Raw genomic sequence first — 14,714 nt, 5'->3', positions numbered from 1 at the left:
CAAAGAACAGGGCAGCCTAGGATCTTAGAGCTCAAGAAGTCTGAGATAGATCCTCTGCCCTTAGCCCTTTATTTATTTATTTATTATTCAATGAATTTATTACATTTGTTGTTGTACAATGATCATCACAATCCAGTTTTATAGGATTTCCATCCCACATCCCCAGCACATCCCCCTACCTCCCAAACTATCTCCTTTGGAAACCGTAAGTTTTTCAAAGTCTATGAGTCAGTATCTGTTCTGCAAAGAAGTTCATTGTGTCCTTTTCTTAGATTCCACATGTCAGTGAAAGCATTTGATGTTGGTGTCCATTGTCTGATGACTTGACTTAGCATGATCATTTCTAGATCCATCCATGTTGCTAAAAATGCCGGTATTTCGTTCCTTTTAATGGCTGAGTAACATTCCATTGTGTATATGTACCACATCTTCTTGATCTACTCCTCTGTCGATGGACATTTAGGTTGTTTCCATGTCTTGGCTATTAAAAATAGTGCTGCAATGAACATCGGAGTACATGTGTCTTTGCCAGTCATGGTTTTCTCTGGATAGATGCCCAGCAGTGGGACTGCTGGATCAAATGGTAGTTCTCTTTTTAGTTTTCTGAGGAATCTCCATACTGTTTTCCACAGTGGTTGCACCAATTTACAGTCCCACCAACAGTGTAATGGGGTTCCTTTTACTCCACACCCTCTCCAGCACTTATTGTTGGTAGACGTTTTGATGATGGCCGTTCTGGCTGGTATAAGGTGGTTTTGATTTGCATTTTTCTAATAATGAGTGATGTTGAGCATCTTTTCATGTGTTTTTTGGCCATCTGTATGTCTTCTTTGGAGAATTGTCTGTATAGAGCTTATGCTCTTTTTTTTTTCTTTTTGCCATTTCTTGGGCCACTCCCGCGGCATATGGAGGTTCCCAGGCTAGGGGTCTAATCGGAGCTGCAGCCACCAGTCTACACCAGAGCAACAGCAACGCAGGATCCGAGCCGCATCTGCAACCTACACCACAGCTCACGGCAATGCTGGATCCTTAACCCACTGAGCATGGCCAGGGATCGAACGCGCAACCTCATGGTTCCTAGTCAGATTCGTTAACCACTGCACCACGACGGGAAATCCTTCTGCTCATTTTTTGATGGGGGTGTTTGTTTTTTTTGGTATGCAGCTGCAGAAGGTGTTTATAAATTTTGAAGATTAAGCCCTTGTCAGTCGATTCATTTGCAAAGATTTTCTCCCATTCTGTGGGCTGTCTTTTCATTTTGTTTAGGGTTTCCTTTGCTGTGCAGAAACTTTTAAGTTTAAGTCTCATTTGTTTATTTTTGTTTTCACTGTCATTAAGAGACGGATCTGAGAAGATGTTGCTGTCGTTTATGTTGGAGATGTTTGGCTTATGTTTTCCTCTAAGTTTTATAGTATCTGGTCTTATATCCAGGTCTTTAATCCATTTTGAGTTTCTTTTTGTGTATGGTGTTAGGGAGTGTTCTGATTTCATTCTTTTACTTGTGGCTGTCCAGTTTTTCCAGCACCACTTATTGAGCATACTGTCTTTTCTCCATTGTATATTCTTGCCTCTTTTTTCATAGATTAGTTGGCTGTAGGTGCATGGGTTTAATTCTGGGCTTCCTATCCTGTTCCACTGATCTACATTTCTGTCTTTGTGCCAGTATCATACAGTTTTGATGACTGTTGCTTTGTAGTATAGTCTTAAGTCAGGGAGCCTGATTCCTCTAGCTCCATTTTTCTTTTTCAGGATGTCTTTGACTATTCTGGGTGTTTTGTGCTTCCAAAGAAACTTTAAAATATTTTCTTCGAGTTCTGTAAAAATGTCCTTGGTAATTTGATAGGGATTGTATTGAATCTGTAGATTGCCTTGGGTAGTATAGTAATTTCAATAATATTGACTCTTCCAATCCATGAGCATGGTATGTCTTTCCATCTATTTGTGTCATCTTTGATTTCTTTCATCAGTGTCTTACAGTTTTCAGAGTACAGGTCTTTTGTCTCTTTAGGTAGGTTTATTCGTAAGTATTTTATTCTTTTGGATGTGATGGTAAACAGGATTGCTTCCCTAATTTCTGATCTTTCATTGTTAGTATATAGAAATGCCCTTGATTTCTGTGTATTCATTTTGAATCCTGCGACTTTGCCAAATTCATGGATGAGCTCTAATAGTTTTCTGGTAGAGTCTTTAGGATTCTCTAGGTATAGTATCATGTCATCTGCAAATAGTGATAGTTTTACTTCTTCCTTTCCAGTTTGGATTTCTTTTATTTCTTTTACTTCTCTGATTGCCATGGCTAGGACTTCCAAAACTGTGTTGAACAGTAGTGATGAGAGCGGACATCCTTGTCTTGTTCCTGATCTTAGCAGGAATTCTTTCAGCTTTTCACCATGATGCTAGCTGTGGGTTTGTCATATATCGCCTTTATTATGTTGAGGTAGGTTCCCTCTATGCCCACTTTCTGAAGGGTTGTTATCAGAAATTGGTGTTGGGTTTTGTCAAAGGCTTTTTCTGCATCTATTGAGAGGATCATATGGTTTTTATTCTTCAGTTTGTTAATGTGGTGATTGATTGTTTGCAGATATTGATTGATTGCAGACACTGATTGATTTGCGGATATTGAAGAATCCTGGCATCCCTCGGAAAAATCCCACTTGATCATGATGTACAATCCTTTTAATGTATTGTTGGATGCAGTTTGCTAGTATTTTGTTGAGGATTTTGCATCTATGTTCATCAGTGAAATCGGCCTGTAATTTTCTTTTTTTGTGGTATCTTTGTCTGGCTTTGGTATCAGGGTGATGGTGGCCTCACAGAATGAGTTTGGAAGTATCTCTTCCTCTGCAATTTTCTCGAATAGTTTCAGAAGGATAGGTGTTAGCTCTTCTCTAAATGTTGATAGAATTTGCCCGTGAAGCCATCTGGTCCTGGATTTTTGTTTGTTGGAAGTTTTTTAATACAGTTTCAACTTCAGTACTTGTGATTGGTCTGTTCATCTTTTCTATTTCATCTTGGTTTAGTCTTGGAAGATTGTACTTTTCTCAGAATTTGTCCATTTCTTCTAGGTTTTCCATTTTATTGGCATATAGTTGCATATAGTAGTCTCTTATGATCCTTTGTATTTTTGTGATGTCCGTTGTTACTTCTCCTTTTTCATTTCAATTTTATTGAATTGAGTCCTCTCTCTTTTTTTCTTGGTAAGTCTGGCTAAGGGTTTATCAGTTTTGTTGATCTTTTCAAAGAACCAGCTTTTTGTTTCATTGATCTTTTCTGTGGTTTTCTTGATTTCTATTTCATTGATTTCTGCTCTGATCTTTATGATTTCTTTCCTTCTACTAACTTTAGGTCTTGTCTGTTCTCTCTCGAGCTGCTTGAGATGTAAAGTTAGCTTGTTTATTTGCGCTTTTTCTTGTTTCCTGAGATGGGCTTGCATTGCTATAAACTTTCCTCTTAGAACAGTTTTTTGCTGCATCCCATAGGTTTTGGAGTGTTGTATCTTTGTTGTCATTTGGTTCTAGGTATTTTTTTAAATTTCCTCTTTGATGTCTTCAGTGATCCATTGGTTGTTTAGTAGCATGTTGTTGAGTCTCCACGTGTTTGTGCTTTTTGCAGTTTTTTTCTTGTTGTTGATTTCCAGTCATACAGCATTGTGGTCAGAAAAGATGCTTGATATGATTTCAATTCTCTTAAAGTTACCGAGGCTTGATTTGTAGTCCAGGATGTGATCAATCTTAGGGAATGTTCCATGTGCACTTGAGAAGAATGTTATTCTGCTGCTTTTGGATGGAATGGCCTATAAATATCTATTAAGTACATCTAGTCTAATGCTTCATTTGGGACCTGTGTTTCCTTATTGATTTTCTGTCTGGATGATCTGTCCAGTGCTGTAAGTGGGGTGTTAAAGTCCCCCACTATGATTGTGTTATTGTCGATTTGTCCTTTTAAGGTCGTTAGCAGTTGCCTTATACATTGTGGTGAAGCTATGTTGGGTGCGTAGATATTTAAAGTTGTTACATCTTCTTCTTGGATTGATCCTTTGATCATTATGTAGTGCCCTTCCTTGTCCCTTAAAACATTCTTCATTTTAAAGTCTATTTTGTCTGATATGAGTATTGCTACTCCAGCTTTCTTTTGATTCTCATTTGCATGGAATATTTTATTCCATCCTCTCACTTTTGATTTGTATGTGTTCCTAGAAGTAAAGTGGGCCTCTTGAAGACAGCATATATATGGGTCTTGTTTTTGTACCCATTCAGCCAGTCTATGTCTTTTGGTTGGGGCGTTTAGTCCATTAACACTTAAGGTAATTATTGATATGTATGTTCTTATTGCCATTTTATTAATTGCTTTGGATTTGTTTTTGTTGCTCTTTTTTCTTTCCTTCTTCTCTTTCTTCTTGTGGTTTGATGACTATCTTTAGTGTTGTATTTGAGTTGATTTTTCTTATTTGTGTGTGTATCAATTGTAGATTTTTAGTGTGCAGTTATTCTTAAGTTTTGATATAAGGGTGTATATATATATATATATATACATGAGATTGATTTAAGTTGTTGGTCTCTTAACTGCAAATGCATCTCCAGTGCCCTGCATTTATATCCTCCTCTTCTAAAGATTTCTGATTTTGGTGGCATAATTGTGCATGGATGATTTCATATCTTTACTGTGCATATACCTTTACTGGTGAGCCTTGCCATTTGTGGTATTTTTGTTTCTGGTTGTGGCCTTTTCTTTTCTGTCTAGAGAAGTTCCTTTAGTATTTGTTGTAAAGCTGGTTTAATGTTGCTGAATTCTCTTAGCTTTTGCTTATCTGTGAAGCTTTTGATTTCTCCTTCGAATCTGAATGAGAGCCTTGTTGGGTAAAGGAATCTTGGTTGGAGGCTTTTTCCTTTCATCACGTTAAGTATATCATGCCACTTCCTTCTGGCCTGCAGAGTTTCTGCTGAAAAATTGGCCAATAACCTTATTGGGGTGCCCTTGTGTGTTATGTGTTTCTTTTCCCTAGCTGCTTTCAATATTTTTTGTCTTTAATTTTGGTCAGTTTGATTAATATGTGTCTCCAGGTATTCCTCCTTGGGTTTATTTTATATGGTGCTCGTTGTGCATCCTGGATTTGAGTGAGTGGCTCCTTCCCATGTTAGGGAAATTTTCACATATTATCTCTTGGAATATTTTTTCTGTCCCCTTCTCTCTCTCTTCTCCTTCTGGCACCCCTATAATATGGATGTTGGTGCATTTAACATTGTCCCAATGTTTTCTCTTTATTCTCTTTTCTGTTCTGCATCCCTAAATTCCACTAATCTGTCCTCCACCTCACTTATTTGTTCTTCTGCCTCCTGGATTCTGCTGCTGGCTGCTTCAAATGAATTTTTTATTTTGGTTATTGTATTTTGCATCTCTTCTTGTTTAAGTTTTATATCTTGTATTCTTTGCTCAGTGTTTCCTGTAAGTTATCCATCTTTGCCTCCAGTTTATTTCTAATGTCTTGTATCATCTTCAGCATCAACAGTCTAAAGTCTTTTTCCTGGAGGCTGAGAATCTCCTCACCACTTAGCTGATTTTCTGGGGTTTTTTCTTTCTCCCTCATCTGAGTTATAGTTCTCTGTCTTTTCCTTTTTATAGGTTTTTGGTATGGTGACCCTTTACAGATAATAGAGTTGTAGCCTCTCTTATTTCTGGTGTCTGCCCCCTTGTGGCTGAAGTTGGTACAGGGACTTGCTCTAGGCTTCCCGATGGGAGGGACTGGTGCCTGCCCACTGGTAGGTGGAGCTGATTCCTATCCCTCTGGTGGGTGGGGCTTTGTCTCTGGATGGGATTAGAGGTGGTTGTGTGCCTGGGGGTTTACTGATCCCACCTGGACTGTTGTTTGCCCTGGAGCTTCTCAGCACTGATGGGTGGGGCCATATTTTCCCCAAATGGTCACCTCCAGAGAAAGGCAGCTGCTGAATATTGCTTCCAATGTCCTTCTCCCACAACAAGCCACATTCACCCATTTTCCCAGAAGATCCACCAAGAACTGCAGTCAGGTTTGACCCAGATTCCTATGGAGACTTTGCTTTGCCCTGGGACCCAGTGCACTTGAAAGTCTGTGTGTACCTTTTAAGAATGGGTTCTCTGTTTCCCCCAGTCCTGTGGAGCTCCTGCACACAAGCTCCACTGGCCTTCAATGCCAGATGCTCCAGGGGTACTTTCTCCCAGTGCCAGATCCCCACATGTGGAGTTTGTTGTAGGGCTCAGAACTCTCACTCCTATAGGTGAGTCTCTGTGAAACAGTTACTTTCCAGTCTGTGTGGCTTCCCATCCAGGAGGTATGGGGTTTCTTATATCACATAATCGCTCCCTCCTACCTCTTGATGTGGCCTTCTCTTTGTCTTCTGGAGTAGGATATATTTTTGAAAGTTTTTGGTCCATTTGGTTGAAGATTGCTCAGCTTTTGGTTGTAAATTTTGTTGTCTTTAGGAGCAAAGTTGAGCTCCAGTCCTTCTATTCCGCCATCTTAATCCCATCTCCCCTCAGCCCTTTATTTGACCATCTAAGCAACCATGGCTCAGAAAGAATATGCAGCCTAGCTGGGTCACACCAGAAGCACTGACTTCAAGCCAGGATAGGCCAGTAAGGCATTCATTTCTGCAAATGGATGACTAGTCAGAGCTCAGCTGGCAGCTTCAATAATAAGTTCTCTCAACCTAACTTATATGCTGGGAATGGGGACACTAGTTTAAAACACATGCTGTGGCATCAAGAAACAACCTCAGAAGGCCAGGCTCTCTATTCACTGTCAGGAAGGACACCTGGGAATTCCTGTTGTGGTGCAGCGGAAACAAATCTGACTAGCATCCATGAGGATTCAGGTTCGATCCCTGGCCTCACTCGGTGGATCAGAGATCCAGTGTTGCTGTGGCTGTGGTGCAGGCCAGTACTTGTTGCTCCGATTTGACCCCTAGCCCAGGAACTCCTATGTGCCTCGGTGTGGCCCTAAAAAGCAAAAAACAAAAAACAAAACAAAACAAAACAAAAAAACAAAAAACAAAAAAGGAAGGATACCTGTGTTGAAAACTCAGCCCCCCTACCCTTCTCTGATATTGACCTCAACCACCATGCCAGAAACACAGCTTCTCCCAAAGCCAGATTTCTGAAGCCTCCCTGTGGGTGAGGATGGCCTGAGAAGGTTTCAGTATTTCTAGAAAACACCCCTTTCCAGCTGGCCTTCTTATGTCCTAGCAAGCTCCTTTGTCTGTCTGTCAGCTGCCATGGGCTGGGTTTGTCTGAATCTATGCTTCTGTTCACACACATCTACTTGGATCATGATGAATCCTCAGATGCACTTGCTGGTACCACCTCATCACTCACATATATCACAATGGGACATTTACCACTAACGAAACAGGTTTTGTTTCCTTTTGGAAACAACTTTTCCCTTGATTATTGAATACATGTTCACTATATATAAGTTGGTATATAGTGAAAAATATTCAGAAGAAAATCAAACATCCATAATTCTACCATATAGCCATATACACCAGTCTTAAATTCAGTAAATTTACATCCACTTTTTAAAAATTGGGATCATATTACCTCTATGTGTGTTTTTTATCCTCTCCCCTTCCCCCCATCTTTCTGTCTCACCCAAGGACTCTCTGAAATGCAAACTATTACCACCCATCCATAAGCACCTACAATTCAAAGTGTCCAAAACTGGACTCAGGCTCTAACCCCAGCCTCCAGATCTGTTTTCTCCAGAGCCCCTCTTAGTAGGCAGCAGTCAGAGAATGGGCATGGCCTTTCCAGTGGTAGAAGCTACTTGCCTCAAAGTCATCCTTCCATTCTGCAATTATGATTTTTTTTTTTTTTTTTTTGGCTTTTTAGGGCCACACCTGTGGCATATGGCGGCTTCTGGGCTAGGGGCTACATCACAGCTCACGGCAATGCAGGATACTTAACCCACTGAGTGAGGCCAGGGATTGAACCTATAACCTCATGGCTCCTAGTCGGATTCATTTTCCCTGCGCCACAATGGAAACTCCTATGATTTTTTAATTGGGTTTTAGTTCTGATGGAATAATTCCACCTCAGGAACAAACACCGCTCTCTAAAAAATCAGAGCCCCTCTAAGCCCTTTGGTTAATGAGTGGGAAACACCAACAAAGGCTCACTCCACAGGAGGCTGAGTGGTTTGAAGGGGAGGCTCCAAAACCCTAACCTGCCTTTACTGGAAGTGGGCCGTGAGACCTGAGGCACATCACTCACGCTGAACCTCAACTATCAACCGCGATGGAAGGCAGCCTCATGAACTGCTGAGAATTACATGTTGTGCTGTGTGGTGCACCCAGCACAGTATAGGCACTCAGTAAATGGCAGGACTGGCTGCAGGGACAGCTGCTGTCATCTGCTTGATCTTTAGCACCTCACAACATCGCCTATCACCAGTTCCCTTGTCAGGATCTCAGTCCATGTTTCTTTGGCCACATTCATTATGGTGACTCTCTGACAACAGGCAGGGAACACCCTGACCTCACATATGTCCTCATCTACATACATCCCTGGCGGGGGGGCAGGGGGGAGGGTATCTTACAACAAGAGCCTCTGTAGCAGGTTGGTGCCAGGTACTGCAAGTTCTTAACCAAACAGAACAGACCATGAGGCTCAAAGGGCCATCCAGCTACTTGGCCTTTTTTTCCATAAAAGAGTCCCAGCAGTTCTTCTTCCCTGTATAATTAATGGCTCATATCAGGTGCTTTGAAAGTAGCCCAGCTGTTACCACAGCTGACTGGACCAGGAGCAGCCCTGGAGCAGAAGGCAGCCCTCTGTGCACTGGGCAGAAAGGGCCCTGACTCTGCCTGCCCTAGGCAAGGCCACTGCCCAGTAGGTTTTGCCACATCAGGGGTGGTGGTGGGTCTGGTCCACTCAGGTCTGCTTTCTGGAAGGGATACAGGCTTGGTGAACAAGAGTGCTGTGGATCTCCCAGTTTGCTGCTGCTCCTGGAGAGACTGGTTTACCCCATCCTGATATGCTTCCCAGTCCTGGGAATCTGGGTCTGTGACACCCTGGACATCCAGTCTAAGATTACATGACCCCCAAGCTCTCAGTTCTCCCATCCATACTCCTGAGGTCAGTCTGCACAGGCTCCTCTTTTTTTTCCCCTTTACTGTATGTTTCTCAAATTATGAGCATAATACGAGTTACCCAACACATGATATATAAAGGAAAGCTGATCCTCTTCCCCGGCCCTGACTCCTGTTCTTGACTCCTGAATGTAACAACAACACCAGTCTTCACGTCCTTCCACGCCTTTCTCCTCACTCAACACAACTATACAGACACACGTATGCATGTAGAGCTGGCTGGTATATTTTTATGGAAATGGAACCTGTTGTACACTATTTTATGACTCTTTATTTTTTATGTAACATATCATGGACATCTGTGCAAAACATGTAAGTCTGTATGTGTGTGCACATATACCTGTCTTTTAAAAACATTCTAAAGTTCACCAGGAATATCTATCTCATGCATTTTTAGGAAGCTATTGAGACTTAACCCATCCAGCCAGACCTTTCAGAGCATCTGAAGTCTCTATTCCACTGGCTAAATGGGCTGACCCAAAGTGCTTCCTCTTTCCAAACAGCACCCTCCCCTTCTTCCAGGAATCCGCTTCTCATCCAACTACCTATAGTCCTGCTGTGAGACGGCTAAGCACAAAACCGATCCCTCTGGCCACAGAGGCATACCTGGTGGCAGTGTCTGAGAAAACATGGCTAGTGTGTGGACAGAAGCAGAAATGGGAGGTGGACAGAAGACTGGGGATACTGATGTGCTTCAAGGACCCAGGTCCAGTTCCCAGTGGGCCCCGGTCCTATAACATCTCCTTTGATTCCGTGAGTTACATCAGGATTGGTTAAAAACACACAAAATGGAGTTCCCGTCGTGGCGCAGTGGTTAATGAATCCGACTAGGAACCATGAGGTTCGGTTCGGTCCCTGGCCTTGCTCAGTGGGTTAGGATCCTTCATTGCCGTGAGCTGTGGTGTAGGTTGCAGACATGGCTCAGATCCCACATTGCTGTGGCTCTGGCGTAGGCTGGTGGTGGCTACAGCTCCGATTAGACCCCTAGCCTGGGAAACTCCATATGCCATAGGAGTGGCCCAAGAAATGGCAAAAAGACAAAAAAAAAAAAAAAAAAACCCAAAAACCAAAAAACAAAAAACACAAAACCTCGTTTTTGCTTAAACTGGTCTGAGCTGGGTTTCAGACCCTGGTAACCAAGAATCCTGATATCCTTAAGGATACAGCTTCTCTTGAGTATAGCTTAACCCATAGATGAAAAACATTTCCTTGTATTAACTATTAACTTTACAGATTTTTCTCTCTTTAGTTTTCAAAAGCTGAAAGAAATTTAGAAAGAAAGAAAGAAAAGAAAAAAAAGAAAAGAAAAGAAAATCCCATATTGGGGATTTATGCTTGATTACTAGAAAGTTCTGTATACTTCCATAGACAATTCCAGAGTACAGCTTCCAGCTGTGCTTTAATTCTCCCAGGGCTGCCTGCTGCCAGAATAATACAACTGTTGTGTAACTATGTTCCATGGGAAAGGGGAAAACTTAATTACCACTTGGTTTCTTTGATGGAACTGCCAAAATGGCACCAGTTCAATGTTTCTGCCTATTAACATTCTGTTTGGTTACCAACCATATTTTTAAATAAAGTCAACACAGAGACAGTCAAAAAAATGAGTCAGGATTGATGTAATATACTTATTCACTTCTATTTTTGTTTTCAGTGGAAAATAACATGAAAAGGTGTTCCTAGCTTACATGTTACCCAATCTATGAAAATAGTGTTAGAAAAATCATAAACGTTAATATTTCATAGGCTTATCAAAAATTAAGAAAAAAACAAACATCTGCCCTAGAATACAGAGTGTGGGAAGTCAGGCTAGTTCCTTCCACCATGGGCTGGACCACTGGGATCAACATTCCTGTGAGCCAAGTTTCTATGAAACGGGAAAGAATCCAGTTACTTCCATACCTTGGGTTTCCCAGACGCCCAGTAACCAAGGGCAGAACTCAGCCTTCTGCAAGATGACCCACTAAGGTCCAGAGGAAACAAAGTAAAGACCTACAACAAGATTACAAAATACCAAAGCCTGTCCCCTTCCCCCAGGCAGTAGATTCTATTTCTATTTCTATATTTCTATTGCTGGTCAAATTGTTACAGCACATTTATATAAAAGATACCATGTCAGTGCTGCCTTTGCCAGCCTCCTTCACCTCTTGGTCTCGTGTACATCATCAAATCAAACACCCCATTCCAGATATAAAAGGCCCACTTTCTTGCCTGTGATTTCTCCATCAACAAGATTCTCTACCCAAAAGATTCACTAGAGAAACTCTAAACTCTCCTTTTTGGTTCTAAACTTCCTATTCTTTTCTACCACCATAACTTGGATTAAGCTTTCCAAAGCTCTACAATTAACTCAACCTATAGCTCACATATGCCAACTAGAAAATTTATTCTAAAAAACGAAACAAAACAAAAAACTTGACATCTGGATTTACATTCTAAGGCCACGTGAACCCTCCTGATTCCTTAGGTATTAACCTCTTCTTGGATGAGTGTTTTCAGCAACAAGGGAATCAAGAAAAATTCCTGGCAGGTATAACTTGGAAGTCCTCAAAATAAACTTCCAAGGTGTGAAAAACCATCATTTCCAGCTGTTCTTCTAACACATGCTTAAGTATTTTAAATTGAGTGAGAAGCCAAGGCGACAGCATAACAACCCAGAAATTAGGATGAGCAGGACACTGTCCCCATCTCTAGACTGAAAGAACAAAGGGATGAAGCAGAGATACCAGAGCCCAATGGCTGAGCCCAACTGCAGAAGCTGAAACAGGCAGATTTAATGAACTGGATTAATGAAGGAGCAGAGAGAGAAACCCCCTGGTTTCTTCTTTCCTCCTACCCTACAATCTTGCCAGAATTTCTTCTTGTCCAAAATTAGTCAGAGGCCAGCTGACACCAGAGCTTGGGAAATGTGGCCTGCAGGGGTCTGCCCTTCTGCCATACAAAGCAAAGCAGAGGATGGATCTGACAGCAAACTAGCCAAAGACCAGCACAGGAACACTAGCAGGACTGCAAAATCTGCTATGATTCAAGACATCAAAGAGGAGTTTGGGCCAGCTACTGATGAGGGGCAGACACAGGGATGACAGCCTTGGCAGGTCGGACCAGAAGGACAGGAAGCAAGGCCTGGAAGCTGGGGCAAGGCCAGCCTCTGGATGACCATGGCTCTTCCCTGACTGGACCTCCTGCCTCCCTTCAGGCAGAGCTGCAGGCATCTCAGAGTTGGCAGGCAAGATAGATGGCAAGCAGACTAGGAGAAGGGATACAGGATAGGACTGCCATGTGTGACTATGTATACAGCTCAAGCTCAAGAGGGAAGGACACTGGAAAATGACAGGGGTCACTGTGCCGAAGGGCCCCAGGGGAGGAGACGGTGGTCAAAGGGGACTACAGCCTTATCTGTATTGTATTTTCCTTTTTTAAAGAGGAGAATATGGAATTTTATGTACAATTAAAAAACACCTTTTTAAGAAGGAAGAAAAGAACAGGCAAAGGTACCACAGTTCTTCCTCTAAGATGAGGAAGGAAGATCAAGTAGAATTAAGACTTTAGAGATAGAAGGGAAGGAAGTCGGGGCAGCTGGTTGTCTGCCTTCCCAAAGAGAGAGAAGTACCAATTCCCCAGGAATGACCAGCTTTCTCTCCCTTTCATCAGAAAACAAAACTGTATACTTGAAACCAATTCAGTTTCTAATTGAGAGCAACCATGGTTACTGCTTCTCAAAAAATTGCTATTTTCAGAGAGTGTTGTGGTTTCTCTGGAGTAGATTCAACACTTTATTTCCAAGAAATGAGAAACACAACATTTAATTTTGTTTAGCAAGTTTAATAACCCATCGTTATTATGGGTTGGGGATCAAAATCGAGCGAATACTTCAGTGTAACGAATCCAAGTGACAGGACCTAGGCCCAAAGCAGAAGCCTTCCTCTGGGAATGCGGAGGCAGATAAATCAGCCAGTTTCCAATCAAAATACTGAACCAGCAATATTCTCCCTTGCAAATTATATCTGAGAGGATAAGCCCTGGAAATCTACTCTCTACTTCCAGATGCTACGGAGATTTGAAATTTTGAAAACGAAATGCCATGTGATGCCCTCTCTGGGCACTTCATAAACACTTGTTGATGGGGGCTCAAGTGAAAAGCGATGAAACGTATATTACGGCTCACTCACTAAGAACTCCTCTTGCTTCCTGATATTTGTGGGTAACTGCACTATGATCATGTGGCTGCCAGACACATAGCCTAAATTTCCTTCCCTCTCCACAGTGAAAAGCAAAAAGGCCCAAGCAGGAAACTCTACTTAGGTAGTGCCCTGCAGTGTCCTGCTGAGACAAATTAGTCCATGTCCAGCTCGGTGAGGGGGACTTGGAAGTGTGAGGCTTTAATGGTCCTGCTTCTGGCCCAGAAGATGCTGAGAAGACCCGCTGAAGTGGGAGGTGGGTAATTTTATTTTCTAACCATCTGTGCATACAACATATGAAAACACAACAAAATCACCATATGGTACTAAGCTTTAAATATGTCATCAGACATTGTACGAGTTAAAGAAAAAACCAATTGGCAGTGTGGCCTTTTCTGATTCCTGAAAGAGAATCATTTATCTCTGGCTTCAAGTGGCCCCTGCTTAAATATCCAAACCTCATGACTACCTTCTTATTGCTATTAATAATTGGGTTACACAAGAAAATTGCTTTACGGTTTTTAAAGAGTTTTCTCATAGATCATCTCACATGAACTTTGCAACAAATCTGTGAAGAGGAAGGTGGGGAAGCCACAGCCATTGACTGAAGCCACAGATTCCTGACCAATTCATCACCCCTTCCACATGTCAAGTCCACATGTAATCCACCTGTGTGCCCAAGGGCTGCCCAGCTCTTTGTGACTTTAGCTTTCCCCCGAGAGAACTGTGATGCTTATGACCCACGCCACAGCTGCAGCAATGCTGGATCCTTAACCACTGCGCCAGGCCAGGGACGGAACCTGTGTTACCACTACAGAGGCAGAGCCGGACCCTTAACCCACTACTCACAGCTTATCTCTATAAACTACAATAAGAACGTGGGGGACCCCAATGACGTACTGGCACTTTTGTCTCATTTCTCTCCTATGCACAACTTATTTGCACTACAGGAGGAAACCAAAGCAAAAGTAACCTTGAACTTTCCAAATCATCATTCTCACCCACTCTCAAACCCAATTACAAATTTGTGGTCTGGCTAAACTCACAAAATGCAAGGACAAACTACAGACTGGGAGAAGATATTTGCACTGCATTTAACTAACAAAGAATCCAATAATCTCGACTACATAAATAACTCCTATAGAACAACATGAAAAAGACAAACAACCCCAGAGGAGCTTGGCAAATAATGTGAGAAAGCCAATTAGAGAAGATGAAGCTTAAATGAATAATAAATACCTGAAACTATCTCAGCTTCACTAGGACGGTACTCAGGAAAATGTAAATTAAAAACACAATTAGAGGACATTTCCTACATAATGAATTAGCAAGATTAAAAAGTCTAACATTGATAAGTGTCGTCAAGGATACAGGGCAGTAAGAAATGTCATTCATTGCTGGCACCAAGACTTTGGAA

The 14,714-nt window shown here is 41.9% G+C and overlaps 1 protein-coding gene across 1 annotated transcript in view; it reads right to left on the bottom strand.

Annotated features, from left to right (window-relative positions):
• The window catches only part of LARS2 (leucyl-tRNA synthetase 2, mitochondrial), a 167,550-nt gene that overhangs the window by 135,754 nt on the left and 17,082 nt on the right, over positions 1-14,714 (bottom strand). The gene's annotated exons all lie outside the window — the stretch shown is intronic.

This window comes from Sus scrofa, chromosome 13 (assembly GCF_000003025.6).
Source record: "Sus scrofa isolate TJ Tabasco breed Duroc chromosome 13, Sscrofa11.1, whole genome shotgun sequence".
Lineage (NCBI taxonomy): Eukaryota > Metazoa > Chordata > Mammalia > Artiodactyla > Suidae > Sus > Sus scrofa.
The sequence above is the reverse complement of the archived record's forward strand: the minus strand, read 5'-3'. Positions and strand labels throughout refer to the sequence as shown.